Raw genomic sequence first — 24344 nt, forward strand, 5'->3', positions numbered from 1 at the left:
AAAATGAGGACAGCAAGGAAAAGTGAGTGCACACACCCTCCCTAGGAGAGCTCTCTCTGAGGAGATGAACTGAGAAAACAAAAGAGCTCAGAATTAGACAAGAACAGATAGGAAGGCCATGGGTTAACTTCTCTGTGGGTGGTGAAGTTGCAGAGCTAATCTACTTTCCAAAAGATAAGGAGTGATCAGAGAGGTTCTGCCAGGGACAACAAAGTACTGAGATGCTACCCATCTGTGCTCAAGAAGGAGTGTATGATGGCTCTCCAGCTGGGATGGAGTTCCCTGAAGCCAAGAGATCCACCCTGTGTTTTCTCTCTCTCATTTAAAAAATTTTTTTATGCTCACTTCCAACATGAAGGAACACCAGGACCTGTACAGTATCTCCCTTAAGCTATATTTAGCTTTATTTGCTGTTTGTCCTGACTTGGATAACTGGGGTTTTCTGCTGTTTTTCCTATTTTGTATGGTCAAGCTTTAGTATATTTCTTCTTTTTTAATCCTTTTGATGGACTTATACTTAAAAAATGAAAGTTGTTTGTTGTAGGAAGATTCCAGTTTGTTTCAATGAGGAAGCAAAACAAGTTGGCCATCACACGTGTCCACATCTCTCAAGCACGTGCTGATTGAATTTCTATATTCTCTCGCCACCCACCATGTTGTGTAAACTTATTATGATGTCAGACTCCATAGGTAACCAGGAACATGTGCTTAATTTCAATGTGAGAATTTTGTATTTTCTTGTAGAATCCTGGAAAGTAATTTGTTTCCCACATATTTTTGTGACATTATAGTGGCATCGGTCATGTTGTGCTAAGGATGGTGTCCACACTCCCCTTATAAACTTTGTCAGGCTTTTGTTACTTGACTGTGAAATTCTGCCTGGAGTTTGAGATGCTCTCAATCTCAGACCCATTTAGAAAAGAATAAAATACATTTATCTTAAACTGAATACATGTTACAGTCAAAATAATTAATGGTGGGAACCTCCAGTTTGTTCAAATCTGGTTGCTATTTTCCTACACTCCAAACCCTAAAGCAGGGGTCCTCAACCTCCGGCCCGCGGGCCACATGTGGCCCGCCGAAAACATTTATCCGGCCTGCCGGGTGTTTTTGCCGCCGCTGTGTGCATAGGAATTTGTTCATAGTTTTTTTTTAAACTATAGTCCGGCCCTCCAGCGGTCTGAGGGACAGTGAACTGGCCCCCTGTTTAAAAAGTTTGAGGACCCCTGCCCTAAAGCATAATTTTTGAGCTCATTCTGTGTGACTTAGTATAGTTTGGAAGTTCATCTTTAGATCAGAGAAGGACATTTCATCTCTGCAAATAAACCAACTAACATCCGGGTGAGAAAATTTTTCTATCTTACAAATAGTAAACTAATAGGCCATAATTTGCTGATGTCGGGTTTAATGCATGCATGTGTACTCACATACCAGGCAAGTGTTAACTGCTTTACCTACATCTGTACACCTAATGAGGTAGGCCCTGTTATTGTCATCAGTTTATGCTTAAAGAAGCCAAAGCTCAGAGAGGTTAATCCACTTACTCAAGGACAGATGCTGGTAAATGGCAGAGCTGAGTTTTGGCATCAGATCTAATTGCCTTAGTTTCCCTAATCCTTTTCTCCTTCTCCTTCTTCTTTGAGAGGAAGGGAAAGAGAGAGATAGAAACATTAATGATGACAGAGAATCAGTGATTGGCTGCCTCCTGTACGCCCCCTACTGGGAACTGAGCCCACAACCCAGGCATGTGCCCTTGACTGGAATTGAACCAGGGACCCTTCAGTCCGCAGGCCGACGCTCTATCCACTGAGCCAAACTGGCTAGGGCTCTTCTTCTTTTAAAAAAAAAAATATTTTATTTATTTCATAGAGAAAGGGAGAAAGAGAGAGAGAAAAACATCATTGATGAAAGAGAATCATTGATCAGCTGCCTCCTGCATGCTCCACACTGGGATCGAGCCTGCAACCCAGGCCTGTGCCCTGACTGAGAATCAAACCATGACCTCCTGGTTCATAGGTTGACGCCCAACCACTGAGCCACACCAGCCAGGCCACCATTTTCTTTAGACAAACTTAACATCCTACCTAAGAGAGTTTCCATAAAGGAATTGCTAACCCCAACAGCATAGATTAGACTCAAATCCTGATAACGCCATCTAGCAAGTACCGTAGAATAGCATCTGAAGAGTGTGCTAGAGAACATATTTTCTAGATGATTTTTGGAATTTATCTTGGTAATATGGGTCAAAATAATTTTTTTCTGATATGTGACTATCCTGTGTCACCCATATTTTACCTTAAAGGGAGCTGTTCTCCTTCTCCACAAATGTATTTAAATTATTTTTCCATTTGTTTTTCTCCCTTGAAAAATAAAGAACTATTTATTTAGACCTGAATTTCTCTTTTTTCAAAATTTTTCTAAAGTAATTTGTTACTTAAAATAATTTCACATTATTTAAAAATATATTTTTATTGAATTTATTGAGGTGACATTGGTTAATAAAATTATATAGGTTTCAGGTGTACAGTTCTATAATACATCATCTGCATATTGTATTGTGTGTTCATTATCCAAGGTGAAGTCTCCTTCCCAAGTTTCTCTTTTTTAACTGGGAAAAAAAACAAACCCAAAGCATATTTTTTCTGTTTTTCCCCTGAAAGAGGGAAAAAAATGGAAACAATAAGAAAAGTTTGGCAAGTACCATAGATATGGTGAATTATATTTCAACATGTCATTCCCATCCTCTTGTGTGATTTGACAGTCACTGAAGGGCTTGCCTTTCAGCTGTATAGCATTTGTAATGTGGAAAAGTGTATGCATTTTTACAATAAGGTTGTTGGAACGTTACTCAGGCAGAACAGCTCATTTGGCAAGACTGAGAAGTATATTGAGAATCCAACTTGGTTTATCTCCATCAGGGTGGGGAGAGCTCCCCCATCGCCTCATGTCTTCCAACTGGCTCTGTCTGGCTTCCTGGGGAGTCTGGAACTGAATACGCAAACGGTATTGACTGGAGAGTTCCCACATTTTCAATGTGGTAGAAAGAACCAATTGCCAAGCTTTTCTGTAGACATTTCTGCTGTGATCTGCGATGCCCCTCAGGACTCTTTCAGATTCCCCGGGAGATCCTATCAGAGGGCCTCTGAAAGGGAACATGGACTCAAGGGAAGGTCTGTGATGCATCAGAGATTCTCAGTGAACCCGACCTAGGTAAGATGAGCTTCCTCACTTCCAAGGTTACCTCTTAACCAATCGGGTCTGGAGGGCACACACAGTCCCCAAGATGTGAACTTCCAGGACAAAGTAGACATACATACCCATGTATGTACATTGCCGTGACAGGAATGCCTGGCACATCCTTTCTTTTTCCTGGAGCCATCCCAGCTTCCGAAGCGTGGTGAGCATGCCCTGGGGGACAGTAGAGCTTGACAATTCCCTGAAGGTCTTGGATGAACTCTGGTGGAGGTGTGATTCACCCAAATCAGCACTCATGGCTTATTTCTGGGATTGGTGATGCAGGTGTGTCGTGGCCTCTGACATCATCATCAAGCAATAATTTGTGACCCATTTGGGGACAACACTGGACATCAGTGCCATCACTTCTCTTTCCAGAGTCTCCTAAGACTCTCCACATTCTGGGGTCCCTGTGCTGATTCCTCGTTTTTATGCCTCAACCAAGCATGGCCTTCCCAGGCTTGCCGTATATCTATATCTTATTTATTTCCCTAACCCAGGCACAGACATGCTTGGCATAAGGTCTCCTTACACTGTTTTTAGAAAAATTAATCTTCTTTTTTTATTGTAATTGGGTCTGAAGAGGGGAGAATGAGATAAAATGTTGCTTTTTGTTCCTGATAACAGGAATTTCAACTGTATAAGATAGTAGGTTGAATTATAGTTCTCCAGGAGAACCAATTTGTATATACATATAAATATATATAAAACACTAAGGTACATGGTTACATTAGCGGTAACATTACACTTTTGAAATCCATATGTGTCCAGGGGAACTCCTTACGAATGAGCTAGAAAGTACACATTTATGGTAATAGGATATAGAACAGTCACACATGTAAACCAAATCTCATCTCTTTACAGAAACACCAGGGCAAAGATGTGATATTTGAGCACCTGAATGGTCTGGAGAGTTCAATTAATTATCTACTTATTGATGTAGAATTGATCCTCTAGGAAATCACAGAGCTTATTTGTATGATTGTTCCCAGAAAGAGGTACGTAATTACCTTCTTCTTTCTCATTTTGAGTAAAATTTACTTTGCTGGAAAGAGTAAAGCCTCAATAAAATTAAATATCGAATTGCAGATCGCTGCTGTGAAAATGGTAAATTCTATATTTAGAAACATTTCATTTTACTCCATTGTTTTGGTAAGTTTATCATGAAATACCTTTCTTCTAAATATACACTAGGATCAGAGTTTCCCAAGGTAATCATACTGTCTGAAGCAACTTAAATTACTGACAGTAATACCACCTCCTCCCTGACCAAAAATTTTTTTGTTCATGATAATAATAATAATAATAATGTACCTCCACCCTAGAATATTTGGAAGATAGGTATAAAATTTAAATATAAAATTTTAAATATAAAATTACATAAAAATATAATTCATAATCCTACTGCCCACAAATAACCCTGCTACCATTTGGGTATATTTCCTTCCACCCCTTCTCCATGCATATATCCACCAGTGTACATATGCCAATGGGGTCACAGTGAGAATATTAACCAAAATTTAACTGGATTATGTCCTCATTTGCATAGTTCCAACCTGAAATCTCAGTCCTCCGGCCTCCCTTCACCCACTTATTTCTGGAAGTCTCCGGGGGTGTCCCAGATGAGCTGAGGCATCATTTCCTGTGTGCTGTTCTCTTTCTCTTATGGCTGTCATCTGGCCTTGCTTCTTGCTCAGGGCGGTGTCCCCAGAAAATAGAATGGCTGGCACCGAGAGCTGCTCAATATACAAGGATTGAGATGTTGAACAAGTAAAAAGTCTCCCGGGGGGACATGCCCCAAGAATGTCCCAAACGGTGGGCTGGTCCTGTTTCTGAGGATGCTGCTGTCCTAGCCAGGGGGCGGCCTCCTCATGCTCTTCCTCCAGGTCTCACCTGCTGTGCTGGTGGTCTTCACACCGCTGGGGAAGGCTGCTTCCCAGCTCCTGCCACACCTTGTCCCCAAACACCAGTGCCCCGCCGCGCCGGTCTTCACGCCTCCCGGAGTCCCCTAGCAGGCATCTCCTTTGGCTGCTTCCTGCAGTCCCCTCTCCCCTGGATTCAGACCTCGGGGTGGAATACTGTCTGGAACAGGCACCGTGATGTCTCCCTCAGTTCTGTGTCCTGTTTTCTCCTCTCTCCAAACGTTTTCATGCAAGTGACATTTGGTTAGAAGAGAAAAGAAATTACATAATTACCACTCAGCAACTCTGTTTGGAGGGCTTGAGCCCTGGGAAAAACCATCTCAGTGGTTTGTTTTGCCTAAAAAATGCCGGAGGGAGTGTGAGAAAGTAATACTGTATCATTTCTTCTGGTTATCACTTGGTGATAGTGGTAGGAGGTGCTCTATTAGAGCTGTACTTGCCTCTTCACATTTTTGTTATTTTGAAAATAAGCTAGATCCTTATTTTCTTCTACATGTTTTCCTTCCAGAATCAATGCCAGTCCTCCATCCCAGAATTCTCCCTCCCCCCTCTTTTCCTCCCCCTCTCACACATATGTGTGCACACACACATTAGAAGGGTCATCTCCATCACTGATGGACAAATGGAATAGAATATGCCTCTCTCTCTCTCTCTCTCTCTCTCTTTCTCTCTCTCTTCCCAGACAGCTTTTCTGAGAAGCTAAAACTATTGGCTGACGTCCCTCAGCTCTTTCCTGAAGAAATCTTATTCATGGATCTTTTTCAGATTTTGATGAAACTGTCATGTTTTAGATTTATTTATTTAATTTTGTATTGGATTAATTAAATTTTTTTGAGCCGTGAAATCAAATTCACTGTCTTATGATTTACATAATTCATTCATTGATACCAGACGACTCATCCCTTGATACAGATGGGAAATTTAGCTTGTGCAAGACAAAAGGAATCAAGTCCATTTTAATAACCAAGATCAAGTGCTAAAGGGAAAGAAGTGATGAAAGCTTCGTTTTTTTGGCACAATGACTGTTCCTGTTCCCGGCACTTTGGTGTGTGGAAACTTTTTGAATTCATCATTCGAATCCTAAGCATGGCACCTTTGGGGGCTGGGCAGCTCCAAGGGTGTCTGAGCCCTGGGGATGCCTTCACTTCTAGCAAAGCTGCTCTCAGGGGACCTCTCTGGGCCCATAGGATATTTTGCAATTGAAGATTGAAGAACAAAAGTGGGGACAGTACCCAGAAAAGAAGGTCATCTGGGCTTCCTCAGAATGATTTTGGAAACTATCCCAAATCTCATTTTTATTCTTTCCCATATGAACTCAGTCCCTGGCTCATCTCAGATGATTTCCTGCCTCTCTGTCTCCTCTCATGTTGTTCCCAACTTGTCACCAAGTCCACGGGAAAGATACCAAAATGGCCCTCCCGGTCCCTCCCTGAAACCACCTGTGATCTCTGAGGCCTGGCTGGAGTCCTTCCTCTTCTTTGTCGCCTTTTCTCACTATCTCAGCCCCATGGAGTTTCCTTCCACCGATCGCCTCCAGCACTTGGAGTCTGGCTCACACTATTCAGCAGTGAGCTAATATTTGGTGTTGGTCTGAGCTATTGACTGGGAGTCAGGACCCTTATGTTTAGCCCAAGTTCATTTACTAGGTTGATGTCCTTAGGCCTTATCACCCTTCTGACTTTTGGGGGGTCTTACTTTTCTCACATATAAAACAGAGGAGTAGGTAGAGCATCTCTAAGATGGCTTTTAGTTTAATTATATTACTTCTGCGGCTTATGTAGAATGTTTTCATTTTTAGTTTAAAATACTTTTATGTTCTAATTACAGTTGGCGTACAATATTATCTTAATTTCAGTTTCAAGTAGTGCTTAATTGCACATAATAAACATAAGAGAATTAGGGATTTCAAAAATTAAAAACATAAATATTTCAAAAACATACCTATTTTGTTGCAGGAAAGTTTCATGGGGTGATCCATAAAGCTTAACGATATATTTCATTTCAGACACATTCTATGGGAGTATTCTCTTTGATGACAAAAAAGCAACAATATAGAGTGTACGTTAAATACGTGTTCCTCTATCTATTTCAGCTGTGGGCAAACTACGGCCCGCGGGCCGGATCCGGCCCGTTTGAAATGAATAAAACTAAAAAAAAAAAAAAGACCATACCCTTTTATGTAATGATGTTTACTTTGAATTTATATTAGTTCACACAAACACTCCATCCATGCTTTTGTTCCGGCCCTCCGGTCCAGTTTAAGAACCCATTGTGGCCCTTGAGTCAAAAAGTTTGCCCACCCCTGATTCTATTTTCAAGTGGATGGGTATCAGATCATTGTGGTACTTAGATTTCATTGGACAAATGCATAAAGAAATGCAACAGCATTGTTTTTTAACGTTATTGTCAGTATTGGCAAGATCACTCTTTGTAATTATATTTATGGTGAACATTTTAGAGGACAACTTAAATGTGTGAACGGGTACTTAACTTTCAATCTTTTGGGGAGTAAGTAATCCAGAAAGTCTGATGATCGCTATTAAGGAACTTGCCAAGTATGTACAGTTTGGCTAATACAGCTCTGCTTGCAGTGGCACAGAGCAGCCTGAGCAATGGGAAGTGGAGAAGGGGAATTAGCCAGGCATGTAGTCTAGTGGGTGAACCAGAGAGGGAATGTTCTCTCCAGGAGAGCCTGTGCAGCTCAGAGGGAAGGGAAGTGGCTCCTGCAACCAGCGCAGGAACCACAACGTGGTGACCTTGTCATAAAGGTTCAGCTCCACAAAGATCCGGCCAGAGTAGTGACAGCAAGTCGGTTTGGGCAACAGTTGCTGTCGAGACAGGTTTCCAGCGAGATGGGACACAAGTGGTTCCAGCCAAGCGCACGTGGTGAGTGGGATCCATTGCTGAGGGAGAGGGTTGTGATGATTTCACGCGGGGGATGTTAAAAGGCCGTTCCGCCAGGCTGGTGGCTCAGGGGGTGGGAGCACATGCCCAGGTTGCAGGCTTCATCCCCCGTGGAGGGGGGGTTGGGAGGGGGGTGCAGGAGGCAGCCGATCCATGATTCTCTCCCATCGTTGATGTTTCTATCTTTCTCTTCCTCTCCCTTCCTCTCTGAAATAAATTAAAATGTATTAAAAATTTTTAAAAAAGGCTGTTCCCGGACCACTCATGGTGCGACTCATGCAGTCTGTGTGTCTTATGCACGGAAGCTCCCCCACCTCCAAATCTCACCCCCCACTTAGAAAAAGGTGGAAAGTGTGCGTTGGTTGCCTTGAATGATGGATGGGTTTGCCAACTGAAGAAGCTCAGGGTTTCTTGGCAATTACATTACAATCTGTGCCAATGCACGCCCTTCCCAAAGCCAGTCAATATTTGGTTAATTCAACCTCTCGTTTTGTGCATAGAGTATTTATACTTCAGTGCTCATCACATGTAAGGACCCAGGCCACAGAGCAGCAACCATCACAGAAGAAGATATCCCTAGAAAGTGTCTCATCAGCAATGAAACCTTGGCCTAGAGATGACACAACCCTTTTTCTCATAATGTACCGGCCAGGATTGGCACATGGCCCCACCCAAACACAGGCAGGCTAGGAAGGTATCTGTTATCATGTGCCCGGGAAACAGAGGGAGGAATTTGGGGGGCGCTGCAAATGACCACCAGATGTAGTGGGTGGAAGACGTGGTCTCTGAATCCAAAATGTACCTGGCTCCAAAGCCAGGTTTAGTTCACAAAACCACATTGCTTTCCTCAACCCGCCTAGAGTTCTGGGAGAGGGCAGTAGCCATCTCATTTGACTTTGTTGCTTTTCAGAGAAGGTTGTTGTCTTTTTGAGGGAACCGAGGCCGAATCTTCCCAGGTGAAGAATAATTCTTCCTTCTCAGTTGTCACACTGGAAAGTCTAACTCCTTTGGCCTATGGCAGGTGAGGGCTTGAAAGCCAGCCCCTGGTAGGCCAACACTGTCCCTGTCCATGCTGTCTTCTGCTTGCTCTGTCTATTGCAGAAATAACGTCATTAGCACCATTTCCTGCTATTCCGGTCCCAGAGCCTCTGGAGTGACTTCCAGTCCCAGGGCTGCCGGAGTGACCTAGCAATTGGCCAGGTGCCCCCTGAACGACAGAAGACGGACGCTGGGCCAGCGCAGCCCCCTTCCTGCAGACCTGGAAGGAGCTGATGACACGGGCCTGCCAACAGCGCTGTGCCTGTGATTGAGGACCCTTCACATTTCCATCCTTGTAGGCAGCCTGCGAAGTGAGTTTGGAAGTTGCCCAGCGAAGAGCCCAGAGTTGGAAGTCAAGAGCTTTGAAATCAGTTCTGGCTCTATCATCACTAGCTGCATGACCTTGGGCAAGTAATTTAATCTCTCAGAAGTCTGAGTGTTCTCATCTGGAAAAAGAACTCTAGTTTCAACATTCAGATTTTTAAGGTGAAAACGGCCAATCTGCGCATAATGTGAGTGCCTAACATCTGAGTCGCACTTAATATTTTACAAGGCTTTTCTTCAGCTGCCCTGCTATGCAGACACGATTATCATGATTTCCCCAGGGAAGAAACTCGGGCTTGTAGGACCAGGCTAATTGCCCAAGGTTTCACACTTAATAAATAGCAGGAGTAGGACGTGAACGTAAGTCTTCTGTCTCCACATACGGCATTCTTTTCCCTGCTCTGAGTGAGTGACGAGGGCAGTCCATAGGAAGTGGAAAAGAACACACAGGAAGTGGGTGGCAGAGAGAAAACATGAGAGGTTTGGATCCTTGAAGACTAACTTTGAGTTCAAGTTCTGCCATTTACTGGTTTATAGTCCTAGAAAAGACACTTCTACTTTTTTATTTTTTTTATTTTCCTGTTTGGCAGGTGTAGGCAGGGCTGATAGTCATCTGGCGCACACTGGGTCAGCCATACTGCTGATTAAAATGTTGCTATCCTTCTGTACTGTCTGTTGAAGCCACTCCAATGGCCCCCCCTTTTTGGGTTTCCTCCCACTTCCCCAGGATTCAGCAATAAAGGGGTTAATGTGAGGCGCAGCAGGGGCATTAAACACATTGTGTGCAGGTAGTTTTTATTGCGCAGCTAACAGGTGGTGCGTGGCGCGGGCCATTTTTGCTAAGGGCTCAGCAGGGGGCATTAAACACATTGTGTGCGGGTAGTTTTTATCGAGCGTGGAGAGGGCCATTTTTGCTAATTTTTTGCGCAAATGGCAACATTCAGTAAAATTACGATAACTTTAGTTTATGTATTTATACGTTACCCACATTCTACCGCTAGTCTATAAAAAAACGTATCAATACGTGTCCTGCGCTCTACTTACTACCAGTCAACGTAAAACATACATACGTTTCCCGCATACAATGTGTTTTAAGATCTCTTCCATTTCTGGGCTATGGTTGGTCCCAAGTCATACTGGTTGTTAAATATTTTTAATATCACCAGTGATTGAGGGTAATAATGCTAATATTCTCCCAGCTTCCACAGGCTGCTATTGAAGATCAGACCATATAAAACAGTGAAGGGGACCAGTCGGCTCACAACCTTAAAGGCAGTATTTTTTGAGGTGTCATAGCAATGGCCTTTGTGAAAAAGAATTCTATGGTACAGAAAACAATGCATAGGGTTTTCCTGTAGCGAGACTCGTTGCCTATTAGCCAGTTTAAGACTCTGAGATAGTAAAGGAATTTATTTTACATTTTTGACTGACTTTTCGAATATTTGAAAATATTCCACATAATACGTCTATCACCCCACATGATTAGTCTAAGCCAGGGGTAGGCAAACTATTGCCTGCAGGCCAGCTAGTCCCAGGTCTGTTCTTTGAGCTAAGAATATTTTTTACATGTTTATAGGATTGAAAAAAGAAGACTAGCCCTAACTGGTTTGACTCAGTGGATAGAGCGCCAGCCTGCGGACTGGGGGGTCCCAGGTTCGATTCCAGTCAAGGGCATGTACCTTGGTTGCAGGCACATCCCCAGTGGGGGGTGTGCAGGAGGCAGCTGATCGATGTTTCTCTCTCATCGATGTTTCTAACTCTCTATCCCTCTCCCTTCCTCTCTAGAAAAAATCAATAAAAATATATTTTACAAAAAAGAAAAAAGAAGACTATACTACAGAGATTGTAAGGGCTACAAAGCCTAAAATCATTATTATTTTACTTTTACAGAAAAATGCCAATACATGGTAGTTTCACTTTGCTTACTAGAGTTGGATTAGAGTTAGGCATGAGATCGATTAAACATCAGATAGTTATTAGCCCTAACCCACTATTTTGGGATATATCAGTAAGCAAAAACAGATAAAAATTCCTGCCCTAGTGTATCTTATATTCTAGTTCTAGTTAACGAGATATAAGTCTATTGCTGTTTAGTAAAGGTTTCTCACACAATAGTGAAAAATATATTTCTCTCATTAAGTGTGATACTCCTAACTTGTGCTCATGAGGGAAGCCAGCTCAAGATACAGTCAACACATCAAGGGTGATGGAGAAGAAAGTTAGAAAGAAATTAATTAAGCTACTGAATCAACCTTGAAATATGTCATACCTAAGAGTTCCCAATATATTAGATAATAAATTTTATTTGTTTAAGTCCTTTTAAATCAGTTTTCTGTTACTTGAATTAGTTAACGATATACATTACCTAATTTAGTCCTACAACAACTCTATAGCCAATGAATTATTCTCATTTCACAGAAATGAGTTAATTGCATAGTTAACGCAGTAAGTGAAGGAGCCAAGATGGAAACTCAGGTCTCTCTAGAGTGCCCCTCCAATGGAAATTCTCAGATGTGAGAATTGTTAGAGGGAAAGGCAGGAAGTCAACATGGGGACAGTTTTTACATCCAGAGCCTGTGTATATAACTGCATTACTGAGTTTCATCCTCTGTCTGAAACCGAGCCCAGTGTTTCTTGACCCCCTCCCACAACGAGAAGGCAGCATTTTCTCCGTTGGCTGAGAAGTCATTATCCTGACAGTTGTATTAATGTGTATAAAGAACTAAGCACTGTCATCTCCCAGGGAAGGGCAAGTTTATCAAGTTCTCTTCCACTTCTCACCTTGTCTACTGCAATAATAGACTCCCACCTGGTCTATGTTCAATCCGCTCTGGTCTTCTGATCCAATCCCCACACTGTAAAGAGGATAAAGACCAGTTTCCATATGGTCTGCAGAGCCTGGTTAGCTTCATCTTTCTTTTCAAGCACCCTCTTGCTTTCTCTGTTCCACTGCCCCGACCTTTATCAACCATTAGCTTCTGCCTGGAATGACCTTTCTTTCCTTCTATGCCCAATAAATGCCTATGTCTCTTTCATTTTATTTTTCTTTTTAAAAAGGGGGAGAGAGGGAGAACCATCAATGATGAGAGAGAATCATTGATTGGCTGCCTCCTGCATGCCCCATACTGGGGATGGAGCCCACAACCCGAGTATATGCCCTGACTGGGAATTGAACCATGACCTCCTGGTTCATAGGTTGATGCTCTATGTCTCTTTTAGATATCTGCTCATGTTTTCCTTTTTCATGCAAGCCTTTTCTGTTTTTTCCTGACTTGATTGACTCCTATCATTAGCCCCCATGGGACCTTGGTACATGGCACAATTGATTTTCCACTAGTTTGTGTGATTATCTGCTTAATCTCTCTACCATACTATATTCTATGCTGTAGGAGAGCAGTGGCTGCATTTGTCAGCATTGTAAACCCAGTGCCTGGCACACAGAGTGCCCAATATATTTGTGGAATGAATGTATAAATGTATACATAAAAAAGGCATCTTATATTTTTTCGGTGATCCAAAGCAAAAAGGAGATTTTAGACCTCAGGTTGTATCAGTCCAAATCCTCGCAGAAAAGACACAAGATCCTCAAATGGAGCAATGGAGGAAAGTTTCATTTAGGAACTATTTACACAGGTGTAAAGAAAACTAACAAGGGATAGTGAAACACCCTGGGGCTGGCAAAACTGGAGAGAAGTTGGTACCCCTAGAACTGGGCAAGTGAAGGAAAAAGTTCCACCCCAAAGAGAACAGTGGTAGTTCTAGAAGAGAACCAGAGGATAGGACCTGCGCATATTATAGACAAACCCAATCAATCTTTGGAACCTCTCCAGTGTCCAGCAGGGCCAGAATTATAAGAACAAGAATAATACTATTATCTCAGCATTATTTTTCCTCTCTTGGCCTCCATCAAGTGCCCCCCATTGGGTAAACCCAACTGAAAGCCAGAGGGCAGGCAACTAAATGCTGTAGTCCGTAAAGGCTGCTTTTTAGGGGACCAAGTTCAGTGGAAAATGGAGAAAGTGGATCTGGCAGGACAAATAAATATCCAGCCACTGGTCACTGAGACAATTCCATCTCCTGCTTTTCTAAAAGAATTGTTAAGACAAATAATGCTAAAGAGTAGTTTGAAAAGTTTTAATGTAATAACAGAAAGGAATGACTAAAGTTTGAGAGTTATGTAGATAAAGCTACAAAAGTTTTATTATCATGAAAATACCATGAGAAGTGTGGTTTACTGGGAAGTCCATGGAATTTTTAGTTAGACATGAGATCGAATCATAGTTCTGTCTCTGTGAACTTTGGTAGTCTTTGGTTTGTAAAGTGAGGATTTTAATTATCTATATATATAAAAGCCTAAATGACCATTTACCCGTAACTATGATGCGCACTAACCACCAGGAGGCAGATGCTCTGACCAGTAGGTTGGCTTGCTGCTGGGATCTGGCCAATCGGGACTGGGCAAGACAGGCTGGACATGCCCTGGAGCCCTCCCGCAGTCACTCCCTGGCCCTGATCATGCACTGGTGGGGTCCCTCGGCCTTGCCTGTGCCCTCCGCAATCCGGGACCCCTCAGGGGATGTTGGGGAGCCGGTTTTGGCCCGATCCCCGCAGGCCAGGCCAAGGGGCCCCGCCGGTGCACAATCTGTGCACCAGGCCTCTAGTTCTTATATAATCTCATAGAGTCGCTGTAAGAATCCAATGTCTAGCAGGTGGTAGGTGCTCATGAAATGATAACTGCTCTGAGAAAGGTATGTAGTTATTACCTGCTAGGGTCTAGCACTATGATAGTCTCTCCCTGGGAGTTTTGTTGCTGTTGGGCAAGCAACAAGGGATGAAACAATTAGAGACTAAGTAGGCCAGAGAATAATCAAATATCAATGATCTATTCAGATCCTCAAGATGCAGGTCACAAGCTCTGGCAGATCTGCTGCATAACTGGATCACTCATCGCCCTTGCCCAATAGCCCCAAAAGCGCGTGCATTGTAGATGAATTGCATACATCAGTGAACTACTGAGTCACTTAGCTACGTGCAGCTAAACAGGCCGTTGAAGCCAATAAAACAGGAGCAGTTTAGATCTCCTTACTGGGTGGCTCTACCTCAAGACAGTACTGACAGCAGCCACCCAGCTCAAACCCATTGTGTGAAATGACAACTTTCCCCCACTTACTAAAACCCCTGCTTGCTTACGTGGTGCCAAACTGCTCTCGCACAAACACTGACTGATAGTTTAAAGACCGCATTGTGCTTTTCTTTGCCATTGCGTGAAGGGCGTTATTTTCGATGTTGATAAGATCTGGGGGGAAGAATAAGGCACAATGGACTTTTATTTTAATCATCAAACACTCACGGTATCCCAAAGAATGCCCGGGGCTTTGTGCTACTTCTTTTGGTCTCAAGGCTTCTGCCATTAGGAAAGTAAAGACACTTGGCTCAGCATTTACCCCTGGGGGATTGAACAGTGTTCTGGGAGCTCATTGGAAAGGAACTGAGAGGAGAGATGAAGAAGCAGAATTAGAAGGACCAGAGGAGAAGGCAAGCTGAAGAAACAGTATTTATGCCTGAAGTCCACTGCGTGCAGTGATTCTTCCTGTCACATAGCCTGAAGCATACTGAACAGAGAGGGGCAGATGCTACCAGAATAGATGAATGAGGCTGAACATCAGGACAGACTCAAATAAGTCCCCTTTCACCACGAAGCCTTCCCCTGTGTTGATCTCTAGCTTCATGTTTTCTCCAAACGAGTCTAGTAATTCTTTTATCGCTCCCCCTTTCTCTTCCCACTCATATTAGTACCTTGTGTTGTCTCGATTTACTCTTGAATTTGAAGTTACATTGGACCAGCAATCTAGAGGCCTACTAGTACTTCTAGCTTTAGCTTTTCTGTATATCTTAAAGCATGGCCTTTTAGAACTTCCAATTTTCTCAGCTCTCAAGATATATCTATTTGGTTTGAGTTCTGTGATATGGGGTTACTGGGAGGACATGAAGAGAGGAGTAATAGTAGTAAGACATAATAGCTACCACTTATTAAATGTTTACTCCGAGTTAGGCACCACGCTAAGTGCTTTTTGCCCTTTATCTTATTTCATTATCCCCACAAACCTTTGCGGGATGCGCTAGATTATCCCAGTTTTACAAATAAGGGCATTGCAGTTCTTTGATGTTAAATGTCTTGCCTAAAATCATGTATCCACTCAATGATAGAACTGGAATTTGACTTTGGCTCTGCCTAACTCCAAAGCCCCTGTTCTTAACCGCTGCTTGGGGGGTGAGAATAGGGGTAAGAAAATTTTATAGGAAAGTTTTATTAGTTCATCTATCCATCCACCATTCATTCATCCTCTCTTATATCTCAGAAAGGATTTAAGGTGGCTTTTGGAAAAGTAACATTTGAGCTGAGTCTTGAAAGACATGCAATTGTCAATCACTTAGGGAGGGCCAGAAAGGGCTATCTGGGTAGAGGTGACAAGATGAAGAGTAGTGTGAAAGGATTTATCAACAAGTAGCCTTGTGGGGCCCTCGACTAGGGTGACAACAGGCTGGAGAGGTAGACTGGGCTGATCCAGTGTACACAGTATGACAACACGGAGAAGTTACCCTGTAGGCAGTGGGAGTGAGGAAGGACGATGAGTGCCAAGGCAACTAGCTCCTTGACACAGAACAACACCTCATGTTTTGGCCCCAGTGGAGTCTCCTTGCTTGATTGTTCTCATTCATCAGACTTTATGAATAGTATTTGTCAGTTTTCAGAACTTTAATCCAGTCTCTGAGGCTGAAGCTTCAACTCCACAGAGGCTGGCGGGGGAAACATTCCTCGTCTTGTAAAGGCCATTCCCAAGGAAGAGTTTAAGACAGTCATTTGGATATTGGAGTATGTCTGGAATATGTTTGCATCGTGAGGGTTAGGGTTGCCAGATTTAGCAAATACAAATACAGGATGTTCAGTTTAATTTGAATTTCAGATAAATAACAAGTACTTTTTCAAAAGTATGCAGTACTTTAAATAAAAAAACTCTTCGTTGCTTATCTGAAATTTGTTGCTTATCTGAAATTTCAAAACAGCGTTTTGTGTTTTTCATCTGGTGACCCTGCTGAGTTGGCTACTTTTTTTTTTGATGAATGTAAAACTCCAGGTTTGCTCATGTGCAGTCACTCCCCCTAGAATCCCCTTCTCCAAAGTGCTGGCCTCCTGCGGGACTCGCGGCCAGGAGAAACGTGCTGTGTCCAGTGCGCGGCCACTTCCCACGTGTGAACCTGGAAGGGGCTGACCCCGGGGCAGTGAGAAACAAAGGAGGAAAGTCAAGGCAGGGCCCCTGTGAGGTCTTTCCTTTGAGGGCCAGCCTCGGATATTTTGCAGCCTCCTGGTGGCCTGGCTGCCTGGCCTGAGCGGTTTCATGTTGAAATTCTTGTAAGTGATTGTGTTGGTTTCCTTCTCATAAACCTTATCTCTTCCTGGGAGTGTGTTTTGGTTTGCCTGGATGCAGCAGAGTATTCCGTTGGCCGCCTGAGTCCTCACGTCCAACTCTCTTTCTGTGGGATTTCTTTCTTTGCTTATTTGCTTTCGGAAGAGGCTCACTGATAAAGGAGAGCAGCCATCTGGGCCCGAGGACCCCCGGTACAGCTGCCCAAGGGGACCCTGCCTCCTCCTCGGGTTGCGGGGAGTTTACGTATAATCACAGAACGTCGAAGCTGAGTCGCACCTCCACATGATATGTGATAATGGGACATGGGAAGGGGTACCCTTGACCCCCGCCCCCACCCCCCAGAGTAGTTGTACTTTCTGTCTGTTACATGTTACCTTTTGATGAAAGGATTCTGCAGCTAGAAATAAGTCGTAAAATTCTTTATTATAGCCCAGCTCATTGCAGAAAAGGAATCTGAAGCTCAGAGAGATGAAATGGTTTGCAAAGATAGCAGAGCAGGTTCATAGCAGAAGCGGGGAATATGAGCCCGGGTCCTCCAGCTCCCAGCTGGTGCTTTTGTTTGTTTCGTTATTTAAAAATATATTTTATTGATTTTTTACAGAGAGGAAGGGAGAGGGATAGAGAGTTAGAAACATTGATGAGAGAGGAACATCGATCAGCTGCCTCCTGCACACCCCCTACTGGGGATGTGCCCGCAACCAAGGTACATGCCCTTGACCGGAATCGAACCTGGGACTCTTCAGTCCACAGGCCGACGCTCTATCCACTGAGCCAAACTGGTTAGGGCCCAGCTGGTGCTTTTCATTCAAGTGTGCCATCCCTAACCCCACAGCACGAGGGCTGTGCACATGGCGGGGCCAGGGGAGTTCCGGGGCTCTCCACTTCACATGCCTTCCCGGCTCATAGGAACGATGGAGATTGTTTCGATTGCTGCTGGTTGGTGGGAATGTGTTAAAGCTTGAAAGGTAAATATCAAGGGAGGTTAACCAGCTGTCCTATTTCATCTTAACAGGGGAATCCAGTCAAGTGTACCGTCCTAGCTAGGAGCTTGCTGCCCTAGAACAGTGGTTCATGGAGGAGAGCATAGAAAACTCTGGAAACCTAGAATAGATGGGCTGCCTCTAGGGTAGAAATGGATTCCAAGGGGAGGGTGTGACCGCTTTCCTTTGCTGGTCCTTTTGGTATGTCATCCCCTCTGGATGTGCCGGCCCTTTTCTCTTTCCTCCCTGAGATGGGCATTTGGCTGAGGTGCGGTACTTGTGTTCTTTCGTCATGTACTTGTTTGTAACGCTTTCCTGGAGGGCTTCTCTACAGTTCTTTACTGGATCATTCCCCAAACACTCCAGGAAACAACAGGGAACCACTAATGCCAGGACTCACAGCCCCACATTTCTCTGGTTCTTACATGGAGAGAAATTTACAATGTCATAAGGGAATAGAGTAACAAGGGGTTTCAGGGCTTGTGTTTGGATTTACAAAGGCCTGCCTGAGAGTCCTAGCTCTCACTTTTACCAGCAAGTAACCGCGGGCAGCTCTGTGTGCCTCTCTGGGCTCAGTTTCTTCGAGTATGAAAGGGGTGGGAGTTGGGTGCTGACCATAGCCCACACTTCATGGAATTGCTTGGGGCTTCGCGGAGAACATATGGAAAGTGCTCTGCATAGTGGCTGGTAAGTGGTAAGCAGTTGCTGCTAGTTTTTGCATCACCACCATCATCATTATTAATATTGATACATTTATTATTATTTTTCCATAAAAATTAACTAATTTTGGTCTCCGACACCATAACCTGGGAGTTGGTGTTATTCCTATCTCCATTCAAGGAAAGCTCTCTCGATCATCAATTTGGATTTATAGAGAGACTTTTATTTATTCACTTTTTGTAATAGAGATGGCTCTATTACAGCAAAGAAAAATGCAAGTTTATAAAAAATGAAATAAAATCTCTCTCTTAATCAAAATACTACTTATCTTATTTTAAATAATTTTAAATTATGATTTCTCAAGTTCTGCTTGCAGCTTGACCTCCTCAGTGAAATCTTCCTCCATTTCACACTGCTGGTCTCTCTTTTCTTTAATCTCCCGATTCACACATTCTCTGTGCCAAATGATCAGAGAGCAGTTTCTAACGTTTCCCACATAGAGTTTCTATTTTATTATTTCCCCATGAATGCTATGATTTAAAGCACATTTTAAAGCTAATTTTCTCATTAGGGAAATTTCACACATCCATAAAAGTAGTGAAAATAGTGTAATGGGCTCCATGCATCTATTACTGAACTTCAACAGTTTTATCAACAATGTGTCAATCTCACTTCACCCATCTCCCCTGCTTCCCTTTTATTTTGGCAAGAGTATTTTAAAGCAAATTCTCAAACATCATATACTTGCATCTGTAAATAGTTCATTATGTGTGTCCAATTGATAAGGATTTTAAAAATAATTACAGTGCCATCTATCTGACAAAATTAATGATGATTTCTTTTATCATTTAACACCTGGTCTATATATAGATCTTTTTGATTGCCTTAAAATCTGTTTTTTAGAAAGTATATATTTTTATTGATTTCAGAGAGGAAAGGAGAAGGAGAGAGAGATAGAAACATCAATGATGAGAGAGAATCATTGATAGGCTGCCTCCTGCATGCCCCACACTGGGGGTCAAGCCGCAACCCGGGCATGTGCCCTGCCTGGGAATCGAACTGTGACCTTCTGGTTCATAGGTCAACAATCAACCACTGAACCATGCAGGCCAGCATAACATGCAATTTTTTATTATCTACAAGTATCATAGTATGAGGGAGGGATAGAAGGAAGGAAGATCTAATTGGCTCCTCTGCCATCTCCTTCCCACCTATTCTTTTGACATTTAAAAATATTGGGATTATAGCCCTAACCGATTTTGCTCAGTGGATAGAGTGTCGGCCTGTGGACTGAAGGGTCCCGGGTTCGATTCTGGTCAAGGGCATGTACCTTGGTTGCAGGCACATCCCCAGTAGAGGGTGTGCAGGAGGCAGCTGATCGATGTATATTCAGTGTCTTCGTCAACCAGGCAAATTCCCTGTATTTCTGGAGACCCCCACTCTGTTCTCACTGATGCTGGCTGAGGATGCTTTCCTGTTCTCTGGATTTCAATCTCTGCCCTTGGCTAGTTCACTGGCTACCCGCCAGCCCCATGGACTTGGCCTTCCCCACGAGCCTGGACAATAGAGGGGGTGAGGGGAGCATCTTACCTCTCCTGGGGTTGGCAGGACGGGAGAACATGAAGCCAGTGGAGAGAGAGAAGCTCAGAAAAAGTCAGAGACAGAACCCCTGAGAGAGACGGGAGCCTGCAGAACTAAGTTAAGAGAAAGGCTGAGTAAGTGGGACCTGTAGCCTTGGTGGTTGTAGAGACTATGCTGTACTCAGGCTGAAATTAGAGAGGGTCTTCAGTCCATTTATAACGCCCCCCCCCCCAATTACCTTGATTTTAAGTAAGAGGTGATGTGTGATAATTGCTTGGTCAAAACAAATAAACAATACTATGCTGTACTCAGACTGAAATTAGAGAGGGTCTTCAGTCCATTTATAACCACCCCCCATTACCTTAATTTTGAGTAAGAGTTGATGTGTGATAATTGCTTGGTCAAAACAAATAAACAAACCTGAAAGCAAGTTATTTTTCAGTAAAACTAGACCAAAATTTTTAAGACGAGTGGCATCATTTGCTGAAGTCCTTGAAGACACCTGGAAATCCCACTTAGACATGCCACAGCCCTTCCCCTTCCCTTTAGCTGTGTTCTCAGCTGTGGCTGCCATTTAGAGTTACCTGGCAGCTTTGTAAACCATTGATGCTGGGCCCTACCCTCACCCCCAGGTTCTGGTTTTGTCTGGGGTGGGATGCAGGAGTCTGTACTTCTAAAAGCTTACCAGGTGACTCTAGCTGCACCAGCATTCATGATGCGTTTTTATAGTTCTTATTTCACTTTTTCCCCCCAGTGTAGATATTGTAATTTATTGGCAAATCCTATGTTGTTCCTTTTTCAATATTCTTCTATGGATTCTGTAAGCTCTAATATATTATTTATCTATTTTAGTGTTTAACATTTTCTAAGCATGCTGTGTTTTAACCACACTGTGCTATTGCTTTTTTGTAGCTATGTTGAAACTCTAAGAATCATTTTATAAATTGATCCTATGGGAAAGTACATCCCCTCTCAAGCTGAAAACTTTTATTCAACTAGAACCTAGCTGTTTTTTTTAAATTAAATATTTATTGTTGAAAGTATTACATATGTTCCCTTTTTTCTACCATTGATCCCTTCTAGCCTACCCCTGCCCCAGGCCTTCACCACCCTATTGTCTGTGTCTGTGGGTTATGCATAGATGCATACAAGGTCTTTGGTTGGTCACTTCCTACCCACACTCCCACGCCTTCCCTCTGAGATTTTAATGTGGAGACAGGGTTCAGGGAATTTCTTTGTGTGACGGGATAGAAAGGGACCCATGAATGGTAAAGGGAAGAGGACTTCAACTCAGTATTGGGCACTTAGTAGTAATCAGAACTGCCCAACAGTAGCACAAACTCTAGGGTGCAGTTCTTATCTCTGTGAGAGATTTTAATTGAGCAGTCTTTGTTACAGAATAGAATCCCACGTCATCTCAGATTGAATTTTATTCCTGTGTAATTGCCTGCATTTCTGTTTCATGCAGTTAGGAGGCCATTTGAATCGTATTAGGAATTTTTTAGACTATATGGTCTTTAAAAATGTTTTATATAAATATTTTTTTCTTTTTCTTGTTATATATATAACATAACATGTTGAAACGTCCTCTCAGGGATCATTAAATGACATGTTGGAGTCAGACTGACCTGTGTTCATATCTTAGCTCCTCCCAGACAAGCCTTGTGATCTTGGCAATGTAGGTACTTAACCTCTCTGAGCCTAAACATGTGCCTCTGTAAAATGGGGTTACGAATGTTGCTGAGGGTTAAATTAAATGAGTGAACACACGTAGAGAACTTCTCACTATGCCTGGCACAGACATGCACCCAGAACACGGAGGCGTTCATTGTTCTTAGTCCTTCCTTTGATTTTTGTTTTACTGAGGCTAATGGGGTGCTCAGTAAAGGCTTTTCAATTCTTCCTACCAGCTTCTTTTTGATATTTCTCTTGAGTTTCTTCAGGTTTCAGGGTCAAGTAAAACAAAAAAATCATTGATTTTAATACCCCCTCCATTCATTAACTTTCCTCAGATTCAGATGTTCTAGAGCAGGGGTGGGCAAACTTTTTGACTCGAGGGCCACAATGGGTTCTTAAACTGGACCGGAGGGCCGGAACAAAAGCATGGATGGAGTGTTTGTGTGAACTAATATAAATTCAAAATAAACATCATTACATAAAAGGGTACGGGTTTTTTTTTTTTTTAGTTTTATTCACGGCTGGCCTAGAGCCTTCAGAGGGAGCATGGCCCTGCCAGCCATTAATTACATGAGTGAACACACATAGAGAACTTCTCACTATGCCTGGCACAGACATGCACCCAGAACACGGAGGCGTTCATTGTTCTTAGTCCTTCCTTTGACTTTTGTTTTACTGAGGCTAATGGGGTACCTAGTAAAGGCTTTTCAATTCTTCCTACCAGCTTCTTTTCGGTATTTCTCTTGAGTTACTTCAGGTTTCAGGGTCAAGTAAAACAAAAAAAATCATTGATTTTAATACCCACTCCATTCATTAACTTTCCTCAGATTCAAATGTTCTAGAGTCAGCTTTCCCCAAGACCTCTGCAGCCATGGGTACTTGCTTTCCACACAGTAACCCTTCCTGCCGCAGCAGCCAACCGCCCAGCTGGCCTTTGGACAACTGCTCCTGTTGGTCCCTGTGCACTTCACATTGGGGGCCTTCGGCCTGCTCAGGCGTACATGCCCCTTCTCAACCGAGGCCTTTCCTCACACTGGAAGGCTTTTTAGATTTTCTTTCACAATCATGTAGAATGAGGCTCAGGTAATCCTATCAATTTGACCTTTCTGCTAAGCTACAGAAATCTCACCTAAACCTCTTTTGGAGAAAACGAGCTTTAGAAACAATGACTTTTGCCAGCATTAAAATTTCTGCTTTTTATTGGCTCATTTTAACTTCGCATTGATCAAAAGAATTGTTATGCTGCCCAGCCTATGGAAGCAGTTGACTTTAAAAGCCTTGCACTCGGTTAAATGGCTGAATAATCGTATTGTATGCTTTGCAATGCTCTGTTGCAAATATCAATTTATACGGCTCTTCTGCACATGGACGGCAGGCCTGCAGCCAGCTCTTTCTCACCTGTTCTGCTTAAGTGCCAACTTGTCTTTGTTCCTCATCGGCTCCAAGCTGCTGACTGTATTTCTAAGGTTTATAAGCAATGAACTCTCTTTACCCCCACAGGGACTGGTTAAGTCCAACTACATTGTGATATGGAGAAGCATGAGGTCTTTGGAAGCTATGAATCACAGCAGTCCAACCTGGAAACAGTCATGTAGGCCTTTGCCTGAAAAGGTATTATTGAGACTTCAGTTCGTGATTATTGCTCTTCCCTAGCGCCAGTTTGATCGTTAGTCAGTTAAAAAAAACAAAAACTGTTCGCACAGCCATTGTGTGAAGAGAGCTGTGCTGGCACACACTCCAGTGTTAGACATTTATTAGCAAACTGAGCAAACATTTCCATAAACGTTCCTGTTCCCCTCCACCCCTAATCAAAACAGTCCTAACAGGGCATTTTGCACACAGCCTCCCACGTCACGTGTTCATCAGCACTCCCGGACTAATTGGTGTTAATGTGATGAGGGGGGCATGTTTTCAGTTTCTTTAGGAGGGATTCATATTTTTTGCAGTTATTTTTTTAAAGTTAATCTTAACTTTCCTTAGAAAACGTGAGGTTATGTGCTCATTTTCATACCTGGATTATTCTAAATTTTTTGAATGGAGGAAAATATTAAGATATTTGAATTTCTCGCTCCGTATAGGCACTCTCATATGCAGGGTGAATTGCTAGAGAGAGAAATTCAGGTAACTTAATATGAGTAATTTTCATGTGCAAGTTATTTAAAGCATCAGGCCTCTCCTTCTTCATTTATAAAATGAGACAGATGAAGGTTCCACCTTATGGAGTTGTGAATTTCCAAGGAGATTGTGCACCAGGCATTTAACCCAGTGCCTGTGGCATTCCAAGTGGGCATGTGTATTTGATCCTCCTAAGCTTGTGAAATAGGAGGTGTGTTGTTTCCTGCACTGTGGGTGAAAAAAGCTCCCAGAGAATGAACAGGGACTTGGTCAAGGTCAAATGGCTAATGTGTGGCCCAGAGTGGGGTTTCAATCTGAGATTCTTAACTCCTAGTCCAGTGCTCTTGCATTATAGAAAGATGGGTCATTCCACAGTGTTAAGCAGTGTTTCTTCATGCTTTCTGTCCACTAGATTCACCTGTAAAACTCTAGAACCACGCAGGTGTGTTGGTTAGAACAAGGTGGGGGGAGGTCGGGGGGGG

The 24344-nt window shown here is 43.0% G+C and overlaps 1 long non-coding RNA gene across 1 annotated transcript in view; it reads left to right on the plus strand.

Annotated features, from left to right (window-relative positions):
* Positions 1 to 9386: 9386 nt before the first annotated feature.
* The window catches only part of LOC106727195, a 49455-nt gene continuing 34497 nt past the window's right edge, over positions 9387 to 24344 (plus strand). Inside the window, exon 1 of the long non-coding RNA XR_001363371.1 lies at positions 9387 to 9610. This is a non-coding gene — a long non-coding RNA (uncharacterized LOC106727195). The remainder of the gene's footprint in view (positions 9611 to 24344) is intronic.

The sequence above is a fragment of the Myotis brandtii genome, unplaced genomic scaffold (assembly GCF_000412655.1).
Source record: "Myotis brandtii unplaced genomic scaffold, ASM41265v1 scaffold384, whole genome shotgun sequence".
Lineage (NCBI taxonomy): Eukaryota > Metazoa > Chordata > Mammalia > Chiroptera > Vespertilionidae > Myotis > Myotis brandtii.